The sequence below is a fragment of the Stegostoma tigrinum genome, chromosome 29, assembly GCF_030684315.1.
Source record: "Stegostoma tigrinum isolate sSteTig4 chromosome 29, sSteTig4.hap1, whole genome shotgun sequence".
Taxonomy (NCBI): domain Eukaryota; kingdom Metazoa; phylum Chordata; class Chondrichthyes; order Orectolobiformes; family Stegostomatidae; genus Stegostoma; species Stegostoma tigrinum.
In genome coordinates this window covers 46,782,473-46,798,704 of record NC_081382.1, presented here as the reverse complement: position 1 = coordinate 46,798,704, position 16,232 = coordinate 46,782,473, and positions in this window count along the sequence as shown.

Here is a 16,232-nt window from a genome sequence, read left to right as displayed (position 1 = left end):
TGTTTCAGCCCCTCTGTTTCTCGCCCACTGTTTCAGCCCCTCTGTTTCTCGCCATCTGTTTCAGCCCCTCTGTTTCAGCCCCTCTGTTTCTCGCCCTCTGTTTCAGCCCCTCTGTTTCAGCCCCTCTGTTTCAGCCCCTCTGTTTCAGCCCCTCTGTTTCAGCACCTCTGATTCTCGCCCTTTGTTTCTCGCCCTCTGCTTCAGCCCCTCTGTTTCTCGCCCTCTGTTTCAGCCCCTCTGTTTCTCGCCCTCTGTTTCAGCCCCTCTGTATCAGTCCCTCTGTTTCAGCCCCTCTGTTTCAGCCCCTCTGTTTCAGCCCCTCTGTTTCACGCCCTCTGTTTCAGCCCCTCTGTTTCAGCCCCTCTGTTTCTCGCCCTCTGTTTCAGCCCCTCTGTTTCAGCCCCTCTGTATCAGCCCCTCTGTTTCAGCCCCTCTGTTTCTCACCCTCTGTTTCTCGCCCTCTGTTTCAGCCCCTCTGTTTCATCCCCTCTGTTTCAGCCCCTCTGTTTCAGCCCCTCTGTTTCAGCCCCTCTGTTTCTCGCCCTCTGTTTCTCGCCCTCCGTTTCTCGCTCTCTGTTTCTCGCCCTCTGTTTCTCGCCCTCTGTTTCAGCCCCTCTGTTTCAGCCCCTCTGTTTCAGCCACTCTGTTTCAGCCCCTCTGTTTCTCGCCCTCTGTTTCAGCCCCTCTGTTTCTCGCCATCTGTTTCAGCCCCTCTGTTTCAGCCCCTCTGTATCAGCCCCTCTGTTTCAGCCCCTCTGTTTCTCGCCCTCTGTTTCTCGCCCTCTGTTTCTCGCTCTCTGTTTCTCGCCCTCTGTTTCTCGCCCTCTGCTCAGCCCCTCTGTTTCAGCCCCTCTGATTCTCGCCCTCTGTTTCTCGCCCTCTGTTTCTCGCCCTCTGTTTCTCGCTCTCTGTTTCTCGCCCTCTGTTTCAGCCCCTCTGTTTCTCGCCCACTGTTTCAGCCCCTCTGTTTCAGTCCCTCTGATTCAGCCCCTCTGTTTCTCGCCCTCTGTTTCTCGCCATCTGTTTCAGCCCCTCTGTTTCAGCCCCTCTGTTTCTCGCCCTCTGTTTCAGCCCCTCTGTTTCAGCCCCTCTGTTCCTCGCCCTCTGTTTCAGCCCCGCTGTTTCAGCCCCTCTGTATCAGCCCCTCTGTTTCAGCCCCTCTGTTTCTCGCCCTCTGTTTCTCGCCCTCTGTTTCTCGCCCTCTGTTTCAGCCCCTCTGTTTCTCGCTCTCTGTTTCTCGCCCTCTGTTTCAGCCCCTCTGTTTCTCGCCCACTGTTTCAGCCCCTCTGTTTCAGCCCCTCAGTTTCTCGCCCTCTGTTTCAGACCCTCTGTTTCAGCCCCTCTGTTTCAGCCCCTCTGTTTCAGCCCCTCTGTTTCAGCACCTCTGTTTCTCGCCCTTTGTTTCTCGCCCACTGTTTCAGCCCCTCTGTTTCTCGCCCTCTGTTTCAGCCCCTCTGTTTCTCGCCCTCTGTTTCAGCCCCTCTGTTTCATCCCCTCTGTTTCTCGCCCTCTGTTTCAGCCCCTCTGTTTCAGCCCCTCTGTATCAGCCCCTCTGTTTCAGCCCCTCTGTTTCTCGCCCTCTGTTTCTCGCCCTCTGTTTCAGCCCCTCTGTTTCAGCCCCTCTGTTTCAGCCCCTCTGTTTCAGCCCAACTGTTTCAGCCCCTCTGATTCTCGCCCTCTGTTTCTCGCCCTCTGTTTCTCGCCCTCTGTTTCTCGCTCTCTGTTTCTTGCCCACTGTTTCAGACCCTCTGTTTCTCGCCATCTGTTTCAGCCCCTCTGTTTCAGCCCCTCTGTTTCTCGCCCTCTGTTTCAGCCCCTCTGTTTCAGCCCCTCTGTTTCAGCCCCTCTTTTTCAGCACCTCTGTTTCTCGCCCTCTGTTTCTCGCCCTCTGTTTCTCGCTCTCTGTTTCTCGCCCCCTGTTTCTCGCCCTCTGTTTCAGCCCCTCTGTTTCAGCCCCTCTGTTTCAGACCCTCTGTTTCTCGCCCTCTGTTTCTCGGCCACTGTTTCTCGCCCTCTGTTTCAGCCCCTCTGTTTCAGCCCCTCTGTTTCAGCCCCTCTTTTTCAGCCCCTCTGTTTCTCGCCCTCTGTTTCAGCCCCGCTGTTTCAGCCCCTCTGTATCAGCCCCTCTGTTTCAGCCCCTCTGTTTCTCGCCCTCTGTTTCTCGCCCACTGTTTCTCGCCCTCTGTTTCTCGCCCTCTGTTTCTCGCTCTCTGTTTCTCGCCCTCTGTTTCAGCCCCTCTGTTTCTCGCCCACTGTTTCAGCCCCTCTGTTTCAGCCCCTCAGTTTCTCGCCCTCTGTTTCAGCCCCTCTGTTTCTCGCCCTCTGTTTCAGCCCCTCTGTTTCATCCCCTCTGTTTCTCGCCCTCTGTTTCAGCCCCTCTGTTTCAGCCCCTCTGTATCAGCCCCTCTGTTTCAGCCCCTCTGTTTCTCGCCCTCTGTTTCTCGCCCTCTGTTTCAGCGCCTCTGTTTCTCGCCCTCTGTTTCTCGCCCTCTGTTTCTCGCCCTCTGTTTCTCGCTCTCTGTTTCTTCCCCACTGTTTCAGCCCCTCTGTTTCTCGCCATCTGTTTCAGCCCCTCTGTTTCAGCCCCTCTGTTTCTCGCCCTCTGTTTCAGCCCCTCTGTTTCAGCCCCTCTGTTTCAGCCCCTCTTTTTCAGCCCCTCTGTTTCAGCCCCTCTGTTTCACGCCCTCTGTTTCAGCCCCTCTGTTTCAGCCCCTCTGTTTCTCGCCCTCTGTTTCAGCCCCTCTGTTTCAGCCCCTCTGTATCAGCCCCTCTGTTTCAGCCCCTCTGTTTCTCACCCTCTGTTTCTCGCCCTCTGTTTCAGCCCCTCTGTTTCATCCCCTCTGTTTCAGCCCCTCTGTTTCAGCCCCTCTGTTTCAGCCCCTCTGTTTCTCGCCCTCTGTTTCTCGCCCTCTGTTTCTCGCTCTCTGTTTCTCGCCCTCTGTTTCTCGCCCTCTGTTTCAGCCCCTCTGTTTCAGCCCCTCTGTTTCAGCCACTCTGTTTCAGCCCCTCTGTTTCTCGCCCTCTGTTTCAGCCCCTCTGTTTCTCGCCATCTGTTTCATCCCCTCTGTTTCAGCCCCTCTGTATCAGCCCCTCTGTTTCAGCCCCTCTGTTTCTCGCCCTCTGTTTCTCGCCCTCTGTTTCTCGCTCTCTGTTTCTCGCCCTCTGTTTCTCGCCCTCTGCTCAGCCCCTCTGTTTCAGCCCCTCTGATTCTCGCCCTCTGTTTCTCGCCCTCTGTTTCTCGCCCTCTGTTTCTCGCTCTCTGTTTCTCGCCCTCTGTTTCAGCCCCTCTGTTTCTCGCCCACTGTTTCAGCCCCTCTGTTTCAGTCCCTCTGATTCAGCCCCTCTGTTTCTCGCCCTCTGTTTCCCGCCATCTGTTTCAGCCCCTCTGTTTCAGCCCCTCTGTTTCTCGCCCTCTGTTTCAGCCCCTCTGTTTCAGCCCCTCTGTTCCTCGCCCTCTGTTTCAGCCCCGCTGTTTCAGCCCCTCTGTATCAGCCCCTCTGTTTCAGCCCCTCTGTTTCTCGCCCTCTGTTTCTCGCCCTCTGTTTCTCGCCCTCTGTTTCTCGCCCTCTGTTTCTCGCTCTCTGTTTCTCGCCCTCTGTTTCAGCCCCTCTGTTTCTCGCCCACTGTTTCAGCCCCTCTGTTTCAGCCCCTCAGTTTCTCGCCCTCTGTTTCAGACCCTCTGTTTCAGCCCATCTGTTTCAGCCCCTCTGTTTCAGCCCCTCTGTTTCAGCACCTCTGTTTCTCGCCCTTTGTTTCTCGCCCACTGTTTCAGCCCCTCTGTTTCTCGCCCTCTGTTTCAGCCCCTCTGTTTCTCGCCCTCTGTTTCAGCCCCTCTGTTTCATCCCCTCTGTTTCTCGCCCTCTGTTTCAGCCCCTCTGTTTCAGCCCCTCTGTATCAGCCCCTCTGTTTCAGCCCCTCTGTTTCTCGCCCTCTGTTTCTCGCCCTCTGTTTCAGCCCCTCTGTTTCAGCCCCTCTGTTTCAGCCCCTCTGTTTCAGCCCAACTGTTTCAGCCCCTCTGATTCTCGCCCTCTGTTTCTCGCCCTCTGTTTCTCGCCCTCTGTTTCTCGCTCTCTGTTTCTTGCCCACTGTTTCAGACCCTCTGTTTCTCGCCATCTGTTTCAGCCCCTCTGTTTCAGCCCCTCTGTTTCTCGCCCTCTGTTTCAGCCCCTCTGTTTCAGCCCCTCTGTTTCAGCCCCTCTTTTTCAGCCCCTCTGTTTCTCGCCCTCTGTTTCTCGCCCTCTGTTTCTCGCTCTCTGTTTCTCGCCCCCTGTTTCTCGCCCTCTGTTTCAGCCCCTCTGTTTCAGCCCCTCTGTTTCAGACCCTCTGTTTCTCGCCCTCTGTTTCTCGGCCACTGTTTCTCGCCCTCTGTTTCAGCCCCTCTGTTTCAGCCCCTCTGTTTCAGCCCCTCTGTTTCAGCCCCTCTGTTTCAGCCCCTCTTTTTCAGCCCCTCTGTTTCTCGCACCCTGTTTCTCGCCCTCTGTTTCTCGCTCTCTGTTTCTCGCCCTCTGTTTCTCGCCCTCTGTTTCAGCCCCTCTGTTTCAGCCCCTCTGTTTCAGCCCCTCTGTTTCTCGCCCTCTGTTTCTCGCCCTCTGTTTCTCGCCCTCTGTTTCAGCCCCTCTGTTTCAGCCCCTTTGTTTCAGCCCCTCTGTTTCAGCCCCTCTGTTTCACGCCCTCTGCTGCAGCCCCTCTGTTTCAGCCCCTCTGTTTCAGCCCCTCTGTTTTGTCGCCCTCTGTTTCTCGCCCTCTGTTTCTCGCCCTCTGTTTCTCGCTCTCTGTTTCAGCCCCTCTGTTTCAGCCTCTCTGTTTCAGCCCCTCTGTTTCTCGCCCTCGGTTTCCCGCCCTCTGTTTCTTCCCCTCTATTTCAGCCCCTCTGTTTCTCGCCCTCTGTTTCAGCCCCTCTGTTTCAGCCCCTCTGTCTCTCGCCCTCTGTTTCAGCCCCTCTGTTTCAGCCCCTCTGTATCAGCCCCTCTGTTTCAGCCCCTCTGTTTCTCGCCTTCTGTTTCTCGCCCTCTGTTTCAGCCCCTCTGTTTCAGCCCCTCTGTTTCAGCTCCTCTGTTTCAGCCCCTCTCTTTCAGCCCCAATGTTTCTCGCCCCTGTTTCTCGCCCTCTGTTTCTCGCCCTCTGTTCCTCGCTCTCTGTTTCTCGCCCTCTGTTTCAGCCCCTCTGTTTCTCGCCCACTGTTTCAGCCCCTCTGTTTCTCGCCATCTGTTTCAGCCCCTCTGTTTCAGCCCCTCTGTTTCTCGCCCTCTGTTTCAGCCCCTCTGTTTCAGCCCCTCTGTTTCAGCCCCTCTGTTTCAGCACCTCTGATTCTCGCCCTTTGTTTCTCGCCCTCTGCTTCAGCCCCTCTGTTTCTCGCCCTCTGTTTCAGCCCCTCTGTTTCTCGCCCTCTGTTTCAGCCCCTCTGTATCAGTCCCTCTGTTTCAGCCCCTCTGTTTCAGCCCCTCTGTTTCAGCCCCTCTGTTTCACGCCCTCTGTTTCAGCCCCTCTGTTTCAGCCCCTCTGTTTCTCGCCCTCTGTTTCAGCCCCTCTGTTTCAGCCCCTCTGTATCAGCCCCTCTGTTTCAGCCCCTCTGTTTCTCACCCTCTGTTTCTCGCCCTCTGTTTCAGCCCCTCTGTTTCATCCCCTCTGTTTCAGCCCCTCTGTTTCAGCCCCTCTGTTTCAGCCCCTCTGTTTCTCGCCCTCTGTTTCTCGCCCTCTGTTTCTCGCTCTCTGTTTCTCGCCCTCTGTTTCTCGCCCTCTGTTTCAGCCCCTCTGTTTCAGCCCCTCTGTTTCAGCCACTCTGTTTCAGCCCCTCTGTTTCATCCCCTCTGTTTCTCGCCCTCTGTTTCAGCCCCTCTGTTTCAGCCCCTCTGTATCAGCCCCTCTGTTTCAGCCCCTCTGTTTCTCGCCCTCTGTTTCTCGCCCTCTGTTTCAGCCCCTCTGTTTCAGCCCCTCTGTTTCAGCCCCTCTGTTTCAGCCCAACTGTTTCAGCCCCTCTGATTCTCGCCCTCTGTTTCTCGCCCTCTGTTTCTCGCCCTCTGTTTCTCGCTCTCTGTTTCTTGCCCACTGTTTCAGCCCCTCTGTTTCAGCCCCTCTGTTTCTCGCCCTCTGTTTCAGCCCCTCTGTTTCAGCCCCTCTGTTTCAGCCCCTCTTTTTCAGCCCCTCTGTTTCTCGCCCTCTGTTTCTCGCCCTCTGTTTCTCGCTCTCTGTTTCTCGCCCCCTGTTTCTCGCCCTCTGTTTCAGCCCCTCTGTTTCAGCCCCTCTGTTTCAGACCCTCTGTTTCTCGCACTCTGTTTCTCGCCCACTGTTTCTCGCCCTCTGTTTCAGCCCCTCTGTTTCAGCCCCTCTGTTTCAGCCCCTCTTTTTCAGCCCCTCTGTTTCTCGCACCCTGTTTCTCGCCCTCTGTTTCTCGCTCTCTGTTTCTCGCCCTCTGTTTCTCGCCCTCTGTTTCAGCCCCTCTGTTTCAGCCCCTCTGTTTCAGCCCCTCTGTTTCTCGCCCTCTGTTTCTCGCCCTCTGTTTCTCGCCCTCTGTTTCAGCCCCTCTGTTTCAGCCCCTTTGTTTCAGCACCTCTGTTTCAGCCCCTCTGTTTCACGCCCTCTGTTGCAGCCCCTCTGTTTCAGCCCCTCTGTTTCAGGCCCTCTGTTTCAGCCCCTCTGTTTCAGCCCCTCTGTTTTGTCGCCCTCTGCTTCTCGCCCTCTGTTTCTCGCCCTCTGTTTCTCGCTCTCTGTTTCAGCCCCTCTGTTTCAGCCTCTCTGTTTCAGCCCCTCTGTTTCTCGCCCTCGGTTTCCCGCCCTCTGTTTCTTCCCCTCTATTTCAGCCCCTCTATTTCAGCCCCTCTGTTTCTCGCCCTCTGTTTCAGCCCCTCTGTCTCTCGCCCTCTGTTTCAGCCCCTCTGTTACAGCCCCTCTGTATCAGCCCCTCTGTTTCAGCCCCTCTGTTTCTCGCCTTCTGTTTCTCGCCCTCTGTTTCAGCCCCTCTGTTTCAGCCCCTCTGTTTCAGCTCCTCTGTTTCAGCCCCTCTCTTTCAGCCCCAATGTTTCTCGCCCCTGTTTCTCGCCCTCTGTTTCTCGCCCTCTGTTCCTCGCTCTCTGTTTCTCGCCCTCTATTTCAGCCCCTCTGTTTCTCGCCCACTGTTTCAGCCCCTCTGTTTCTCGCCATCTGTTTCAGCCCCTCTGTTTCAGCCCCTCTGTTTCTCGCCCTCTGTTTCAGCCCCTCTGTTTCAGCCCCTCTGTTTCAGCCCCTCTGTTTCAGCCCCTCTGTTTCAGCACCTCTGATTCTCGCCCTTTGTTTCTCGCCCTCTGCTTCAGCCCCTCTGTTTCTCGCCCTCTGTTTCAGCCCCTCTGTTTCTCGCCCTCTGTTTCAGCCCCTCTGTATCAGTCCCTCTGTTTCAGCCCCTCTGTTTCAGCCCCTCTGTTTCAGCCCCTCTGTTTCACGCCCTCTGTTTCAGCCCCTCTGTTTCAGCCCCTCTGTTTCTCGCCCTCTGTTTCAGCCCCTCTGTTTCAGCCCCTCTGTATCAGCCCCTCTGTTTCAGCCCCTCTGTTTCTCACCCTCTGTTTCTCGCCCTCTGTTTCAGCCCCTCTGTTTCATCCCCTCTGTTTCAGCCCCTCTGTTTCAGCCCCTCTGTTTCAGCCCCTCTGTTTCTCGCCCTCTGTTTCTCGCCCTCCGTTTCTCGCTCTCTGTTTCTCGCCCTCTGTTTCTCGCCCTCTGTTTCAGCCCCTCTGTTTCAGCCCCTCTGTTTCAGCCACTCTGTTTCAGCCCCTCTGTTTCTCGCCCTCTGTTTCAGCCCCTCTGTTTCTCGCCATCTGTTTCAGCCCCTCTGTTTCAGCCCCTCTGTATCAGCCCCTCTGTTTCAGCCCCTCTGTTTCTCGCCCTCTGTTTCTCGCCCTCTGTTTCTCGCTCTCTGTTTCTCGCCCTCTGTTTCTCGCCCTCTGCTCAGCCCCTCTGTTTCAGCCCCTCTGATTCTCGCCCTCTGTTTCTCGCCCTCTGTTTCTCGCCCTCTGTTTCTCGCTCTCTGTTTCTCGCCCTCTGTTTCAGCCCCTCTGTTTCTCGCCCACTGTTTCAGCCCCTCTGTTTCAGTCCCTCTGTTTCAGCCCGTCTGTTTCTCGCCCTCTGTTTCTCGCCCTCTGTTTCAGCCCCTCTGTTTCAGCCCCTCTGTTTCTCGCCCTCTGTTTCAGCCCGTCTGTTTCAGCCCCTCTGTTTCTCGCCCTCTGTTTCAGCCCCGCTGTTTCAGCCCCTCTGTATCAGCCCCTCTGTTTCAGCCCCTCTGTTTCTCGCCCTCTGTTTCTCGCCCACTGTTTCTCGCCCTCTGTTTCTCGCCCTCTGTTTCTCGCTCTCTGTTTCTCGCCCTCTGTTTCAGCCCCTCTGTTTCTCGCCCACTGTTTCAGCCCCTCTGTTTCAGCCCCTCAGTTTCTCGCCCTCTGTTTCAGCCCCTCTGTTTCTCGCCCTCTGTTTCAGCCCCTCTGTTTCATCCCCTCTGTTTCTCGCCCTCTGTTTCAGCCCCTCTGTTTCAGCCCCTCTGTATCAGCCCCTCTGTTTCAGCCCCTCTGTTTCTCGCCCTCTGTTTCTCGCCCTCTGTTTCAGCGCCTCTGTTTCTCGCCCTCTGTTTCTCGCCCTCTGTTTCTCGCCCTCTGTTTCTCGCTCTCTGTTTCTTGCCCACTGTTTCAGCCCCTCTGTTTCTCGCCATCTGTTTCAGCCCCTCTGTTTCAGCCCCTCTGTTTCTCGCCCTCTGTTTCAGCCCCTCTGTTTCAGCCCCTCTGTTTCAGCCCCTCTTTTTCAGCCCCTCTGTTTCAGCCCCTCTGTTTCACGCCCTCTGTTTCAGCCCCTCTGTTTCAGCCCCTCTGTTTCTCGCCCTCTGTTTCAGCCCCTCTGTTTCAGCCCCTCTGTATCAGCCCCTCTGTTTCAGCCCCTCTGTTTCTCACCCTCTGTTTCTCGCCCTCTGTTTCAGACCCTCTGTTTCATCCCCTCTGTTTCAGCCCCTCTGTTTCAGCCCCTCTGTTTCAGCCCCTCTGTTTCTCGCCCTCTGTTTCTCGCCCTCTGTTTCTCGCTCTCTGTTTCTCGCCCTCTGTTTCTCGCCCTCTGTTTCAGCCCCTCTGTTTCAGCCCCTCTGTTTCAGCCACTCTGTTTCAGCCCCTCTGTTTCTCGCCCTCTGTTTCAGCCCCTCTGTTTCTCGCCATCTGTTTCAGCCCCTCTGTTTCAGCCCCTCTGTATCAGCCCCTCTGTTTCAGCCCCTCTGTTTCTCGCCCTCTGTTTCTCGCCCTCTGTTTCTCGCTCTCTGTTTCTCGCCCTCTGTTTCTCGCCCTCTGCTCAGCCCCTCTGTTTCAGCCCCTCTGATTCTCGCCCTCTGTTTCTCGCCCTCTGTTTCTCGCCCTCTGTTTCTCGCTCTCTGTTTCTCGCCCTCTGTTTCAGCCCCTCTGTTTCTCGCCCACTGTTTCAGCCCCTCTGTTTCAGTCCCTCTGTTTCAGCCCCTCTGTTTCTCGCCCTGTGTTTCTCGCCCACTGTTTCAGCCCCTCTGTTTCAGCCCCTCAGTTTCTCGCCCTCTGTTTCAGACCCTCTGTTTCAGCCCCTCTGTTTCAGCCCCTCTGTTTCAGCCCCTCTGTTTCAGCACCTCTGTTTCTCGCCCTTTGTTTCTCGCCCACTGTTTCAGCCCCTCTGTTTCTCGCCCTCTGTTTCAGCCCCTCTGTTTCTCGCCCTCTGTTTCAGCCCCTCTGTTTCATCCCCTCTGTTTCTCGCCCTCTGTTTCAGCCCCTCTGTTTCAGCCCCTCTGTATCAGCCCCTCTGTTTCAGCCCCTCTGTTTCTCGCCCTCTGTTTCTCGCCCTCTGTTTCAGCCCCTCTGTTTCAGCCCCTCTGTTTCAGCCCCTCTGTTTCAGCCCAACTGTTTCAGCCCCTCTGATTCTCGCCCTCTGTTTCTCGCCCTCTGTTTCTCGCCCTCTGTTTCTCGCTCTCTGTTTCTTGCCCACTGTTTCAGACCCTCTGTTTCTCGCCATCTGTTTCAGCCCCTCTGTTTCAGCCCCTCTGTTTCTCGCCCTCTGTTTCAGCCCCTCTGTTTCAGCCCCTCTGTTTCAGCCCCTCTTTTTCAGCCCCTCTGTTTCTCGCCCTCTGTTTCTCGCCCTCTGTTTCTCGCTCTCTGTTTCTCGCCCCCTGTTTCTCGCCCTCTGTTTCAGCCCCTCTGTTTCAGCCCCTCTGTTTCAGACCCTCTGTTTCTCGCCCTCTGTTTCTCGGCCACTGTTTCTCGCCCTCTGTTTCAGCCCCTCTGTTTCAGCCCCTCTGTTTCAGCCCCTCTTTTTCAGCCCCTCTGTTTCTCGCCCTCTGTTTCAGCCCCTCTGTTTCAGCCCCTCTGTTTCTCGCCCTCTGTTTCAGCCCCTCTGTTTCAGCCCCTCTGTTTCAGCCCCTCTGTTTCAGCACCTCTGATTCTCGCCCTTTGTTTCTCGCCCTCTGCTTCAGCCCCTCTGTTTCTCGCCCTCTGTTTCAGCCCCTCTGTTTCTCGCCCTCTGTTTCAGCCCCTCTGTATCAGTCCCTCTGTTTCAGCCCCTCTGTTTCAGCCCCTCTGTTTCAGCCCCTCTGTTTCACGCCCTCTGTTTCAGCCCCTCTGTTTCAGCCCCTCTGTTTCTCGCCCTCTGTTTCAGCCCCTCTGTTTCAGCCCCTCTGTATCAGCCCCTCTGTTTCAGCCCCTCTGTTTCTCACCCTCTGTTTCTCGCCCTCTGTTTCAGCCCCTCTGTTTCATCCCCTCTGTTTCAGCCCCTCTGTTTCAGCCCCTCTGTTTCAGCCCCTCTGTTTCTCGCCCTCTGTTTCTCGCCCTCTGTTTCTCGCTCTCTGTTTCTCGCCCTCTGTTTCTCGCCCTCTGTTTCAGCCCCTCTGTTTCAGCCCCTCTGTTTCAGCCACTCTGTTTCAGCCCCTCTGTTTCTCGCCCTCTGTTTCAGCCCCTCTGTTTCTCGCCATCTGTTTCAGCCCCTCTGTTTCAGCCCCTCTGTATCAGCCCCTCTGTTTCAGCCCCTCTGTTTCTCGCCCTCTGTTTCTCGCTCTCTGTTTCTCGCCCTCTGTTTCTCGCCCTCTGCTCAGCCCCTCTGTTTCAGCCCCTCTGATTCTCGCCCTCTGTTTCTCGCCCTCTGTTTCTCGCCCTCTGTTTCTCGCTCTCTGTTTCTCGCCCTCTGTTTCAGCCCCTCTGTTTCTCGCCCACTGTTTCAGCCCCTCTGTTTCAGTCCCTCTGTTTCAGCCCGTCTGTTTCTCGCCCTCTGTTTCTCGCCCTCTGTTTCAGCCCCTCTGTTTCAGCCCCTCTGTTTCTCGCCCTCTGTTTCAGCCCCTCTGTTTCAGCCCCTCTGTTTCTCGCCCTCTGTTTCAGCCCCGCTGTTTCAGCCCCTCTGTATCAGCCCCTCTGTTTCAGCCCCTCTGTTTCAGCCCCTCTGTATCAGCCCCTCTGTTTCAGCACCTCTGTTTCTCGCCCTCTGTTTCTCGCCCTCTGTTTCAGCCCCTCTGTTTCAGCCACTCTGTTTCAGCCCCTCTGTTTCAGCCCCTCTGTTTCTCGCCCTCTGTTTCTCGCCCTCTGTTTCTCGCTCTCTGTTTCTCGCCCTCTAATTCTCGCCCTTTGTTTCAGCCCCTCTGTTTCAGCCCCTCTGTTTCAGCCCCTCTGTTTCAGCCCCTCTGTTTCTCGCCCTCTGTTTCAGCCCCTCTGTTTCTCGCCCTCTGTTTCAGCCCCTCTGTTTCACCCCCTCTGTATCAGCCCCTCTGTTTCAGCCCCTCTGTTTCTCGCCCTCTGTTTCTCGCCCTCTGTTTCTCGCTCTCTGTTTCTCGCCCTCTGTTTCTCGCCCTCTGTTTCAGCCCGTCTGTTTCAGCCCCTCTGTTTCAGCCCCGCTGTTTCTCGCCCTCTGTTTCTCGCCCACTGTTTCTGGCCCTCTGTTTCAGCCCCTCTGTTTCAGCCCCTCTGTTTCAGCCCCTCTGTTTCAGCCCCTCTGTTTCTCGCACTCTGTTTCTCGCCCTCTGTTTCTCGCTCTCTGTTTCTCGCCCTCTGTTTCTCGCCCTCTGTTTCAGCCCCTCTGCTTCAGCCCCTCTGTTTCAGCCCCTCTGCTTCTCGCCCTCTGTTTCTCGCCCTCTGTTTCTAGCCCTCTGTTTCAGCCCCTCAGTTTCAGCCCCTTTGTTTCAGCCCCTCTGTTTCAGCCCCTCTGTTTCTCGCCCTCTGTTTCAGCCCCTCTGATTCAGCCCCTCTGTTTCAGCCCCTCTGTTTCAGCCCCTCTGTTTCAGCCCCTCTGTTTCTCGCCCTCTGTTTCGCGCCCTCTGTTTCTCGCCCTCTGTTTCTCGCCCTCTGTTTCAGCCCCTCTGTTTCAGTCCCTCTGTTTCAGCCCCTCTGTTTCTCGCCCTCTGTTTCTCGCCCTCTGTTTAGGCCCCTCAGTTTCAGCCCCTCTGTTTCAGCCCCTCTGTTTCTCGCCCTCTGTTTCAGCCCCTCTGTTTCAGCCCCTCTGTTTCTCGCCCTCTCTTTCAGCCCCTCTGTTTCAGCCCCTCTGTATCAGCCCCTCTGTTTCAGCCCCGCCTTTTCTCGCCCTCTGTTTCTCGCCCTCTGTTTCAGCCCCTCTGTTTCAGCCCCTCTGTTTCAGCCCCTCAGTTTCAGCCCCTCTGTTTCTCGCCCTCTGTTTCTCGCCCTCTGTTTCTCGCCCTCTGTTTCTCGCCCTCTGTTTCTCGCTCTCTGTTTCTCGCCCTCTGTTTCAGCCCCTCTGTTTCTCGCCCACTGTTTCAGCCCCTCTGTTTCTCGCCATCTGTTTCAGCCCCTCTGTTTCAGCCCCTCAGTTTCTCGTCCTCTGTTTCAGACCCTCTGTTTCAGCCCCTCTGTTTCAGCCCCTCTGTTTCTGCCCCTCTGTTTCAGCACCTCTGTTTCTCGCCCTTTGTTTCTCGCCCACTGTTTCAGCCCCTCTGTTTCTCGCCCTCTGTTTCAGCCCCTCTGTTTCTCGCCCTCTGTTTCAGCCCCTCTGTTTCATCCCCTCTGTTTCTCGCCCTCTGTTTCAGCCCCTCTGTTTCAGCCCCTCTGTATCAGCCCCTCTGTTTCAGCCCCTCTGCTTCTCGCCCTCTGTTTCTCGCCCTCTGTTTCAGCCCCTCTGTTTCAGCCCCTCTGTTTCAGCCCCTCTGTTTCAGCCCAACTGTTTCAGCCCCTCTGATTCTCGCCCTCTGTTTCTCGCCCTCTGTTTCTCGCCCTCTGTTTCTCGCTCTCTGTTTCTTGCCCACTGTTTCAGCCCCTCTGTTTCTCGCCATCTGTTTCAGCCCCTCTGTTTCAGCCCCTCTGTTTCTCGCCCTCTGTTTCAGCCCCTCTGTTTCAGCCCCTCTGTTTCAGCCCCTCTTTTTCAGCCCCTCTGTTTCTCGCCCTCTGTTTCTCGCCCTCTGTTTCTCGCTCTCTGTTTCTCGCCCCCTGTTTCTCGCCCTCTGTTTCAGCCCCTCTGGTTCAGCCCCTGTGTTTCAGACCCTCTGTTTCTCGCCCTCTGGTTCTCGCCCACTGTTTCTCGCCCTCTGTTTCTCGCCCTCTGTTTCAGCCCCTCTGTTTGAGCCCCTCTGTTTCAGCCCCTCTGTTTCTCGCCCTCTGTTTCTCGCCCTCTGTTTCAGCCCCTCTGTTTCAGCCCCTCTGTTTCAGCCCCTCTGTTTCAGCCCAACTGTTTCAGCCCCTCTGATTCTCGCCCTCTGTTTCTCGCCCTCTGTTTCTCGCCCTCTGTTTCTCGCTCTCTGTTTCTTGCCCACTGTTTCAGCCCCTCTGTTTCTCGCCATCTGTTTCAGCCCCTCTGTTTCAGCCCCTCTGTTTCTCGCCCTCTGTTTCAGCCCCTCTGTTTCAGCCCCTCTGTTTCAGCCCCTCTTTTTCAGCCCCTCTGTTTCTCGCCCTCTGTTTCTCGCCCTCTGTTTCTCGCTCTCTGTTTCTCGCCCCCTGTTTCTCGCCCTCTGTTTCAGCCCCTCTGTTTCAGCCCCTCTGTTTCAGACCCTCTGTTTCTCGCCCTCTGTTTCTCGCCCTCTGTTTCTCGCCCTCTGTTTCTCGCTCTCTGTTTCTCGCCCTCTGTTTCAGCCCCTCTGTTTCTCGCCCACTGTTTCAGCCCCTCTGTTTCAGTCCCTCTGTTTCAGCCCGTCTGTTTCTCGCCCTCTGTTTCTCGCCCTCTGTTTCAGCCCCTCTGTTTCAGCCCCTCTGTTTCAGCCCCTCTGTTTCAGCCCGTCTGTTTCAGCCCCTCTGTTTCTCGCCCTCTGTTTCAGCCCCGCTGTTTCAGCCCCTCTGTTTCTCGCCCTCTGTTTCAGCCCGTCTGTTTCAGCCCCTCTGTTTCTCGCCCTCTGTTTCTCGCCCACTGTTTCTCGCCCTCTGTTTCTCGCCCTCTGTTTCTCGCTCTCTGTTTCTCGCCCTCTGTTTCAGCCCCTCTGTTTCTCGCCCACTGTTTCAGCCCCTCTGTTTCAGCCCCTCAGTTTCTCGCCCTCTGTTTCAGCCCCTCTGTTTCTCGCCCTCTGTTTCAGCCCCTCTGTTTCATCCCCTCTGTTTCTCGCCCTCTGTTTCAGCCCCTCTGTTTCAGCCCCTCTGTATCAGCCCCTCTGTTTCAGCCCCTCAGTTTCTCGCCCTCTGTTTCTCGCCCTCTGTTTCAGCGCCTCTGTTTCTCGCCCTCTGTTTCTCGCCCTCTGTTTCTCGCCCTCTGTTTCTCGCTCTCTGTTTCTTGCCCACTGTTTCAGCCCCTCTGTTTCTCGCCATCTGCTTCAGCCCCTCTGTTTCAGCCCCTCTGTTTCTCGCCCTCTGTTTCAGCCCCTCTGTTTCAGCCCCTCTGTTTCAGCCCCTCTTTTTCAGCCCCTCTGTTTCAGCCCCTCTGTTTCACGCCCTCTGTTTCAGCCCCTCTGTTTCAGCCCCTCTGTTTCTCGCCCTCTGTTTCAGCCCCTCTGTTTCAGCTCCTCTGTATCAGCCCCTCTGTTTCAGCCCCTCTGTTTCTCACCCTCTGTTTCTCGCCCTCTGTTTCAGCCCCTCTGTTTCATCCCCTCTGTTTCAGCCCCTCTGTTTCAGCCCCTCTGTTTCAGCCCCTCTGTTTCTCGCCCTCTGTTTCTCGCCCTCTGTTTCTCGCTCTCTGTTTCTCGCCCTCTGTTTCTCGCCCTCTGTTTCAGCCCCTCTGTTTCAGCCCCTCTGTTTCAGCCACTCTGTTTCAGCCCCTCAGTTTCTCGCCCTCTGTTTCAGCCCCTCTGTTTCTCGCCATCTGTTTCAGCCCCTCTGTTTCAGCCCCTCTGTATCAGCCCCTCTGTTTCAGCCCCTCTGTTTCTCGCCCTCTGTTTCTCGCCCTCTGTTTCTCGCTCTCTGTTTCTCGCCCTCTGTTTCTCGCCCTCTGCTCAGCCCCTCTGTTTCAGCCCCTCTGATTCTCGCCCTCTGTTTCTCGCCCTCTGTTTCTCGCCCTCTGTTTCTCGCTCTCTGTTTCTCGCCCTCTGTTTCAGCCCCTCTGTTTCTCGCCCACTGTTTCAGCCCCTCTGTTTCAGTCCCTCTGTTTCAGCCCCTCTGTTTCTCGCCCTCTGTTTCTCGCCATCTGTTTCAGCCCCTCTGTTTCAGCCCCTCTGTTTCTCGCCCTCTGTTTCAGCCCCTCTGTTTCAGCCCCTCTGTTCCTCGCCCTCTGTTTCAGCCCCGCTGTTTCAGCCCCTCTGTATCAGCCCCTCTGTTTCAGCCCCTCTGTTTCTCGCCCTCTGTTTCTCGCCCTCTGTTTCTCGCCCTCTGTTTCTCGCCCTCTGTTTCTCGCTCTCTGTTTCTCGCCCTCTGTTTCAGCCCCTCTGTTTCTCGCCCACTGTTTCAGCCCCTCTGTTTCAGCCCCTCAGTTTCTCGCCCTCTGTTTCAGACCCTCTGTTTCAGCCCCTCTGTTTCAGCACCTCTGTTTCTCGCCCTTTCTTTCTCGCCCACTGTTTCAGCCCCTCTGTTTCTCGCCCTCTGTTTCAGCCCCTCTGTTTCTCGCCCTCTGTTTCAGCCCCTCTGTTTCATCCCCTCTGTTTCTCGCCCTCTGTTTCAGCCCCTCTGTTTCAGCCCCTCTGTATCAGCCCCTCTGTTTCAGCCCCTCTGTTTCTCGCCCTCTGTTTCTCGCCCTCTGTTTCAGCCCCTCTGTTTCAGCCCCTCTGTTTCAGCCCCTCTGTTTCAGCCCAACTGTTTCAGCCCCTCTGATTCTCGCCCTCTGTTTCTCGCCCTCTGTTTCTCGCTCTCTGTTTCTTGCCCACTGTTTCAGACCCTCTGTTTCTCGCCATCTGTTTCAGCCCCTCTGTTTCAGCCCCTCTGTTTCTCGCCCTCTGTTTCAGCCCC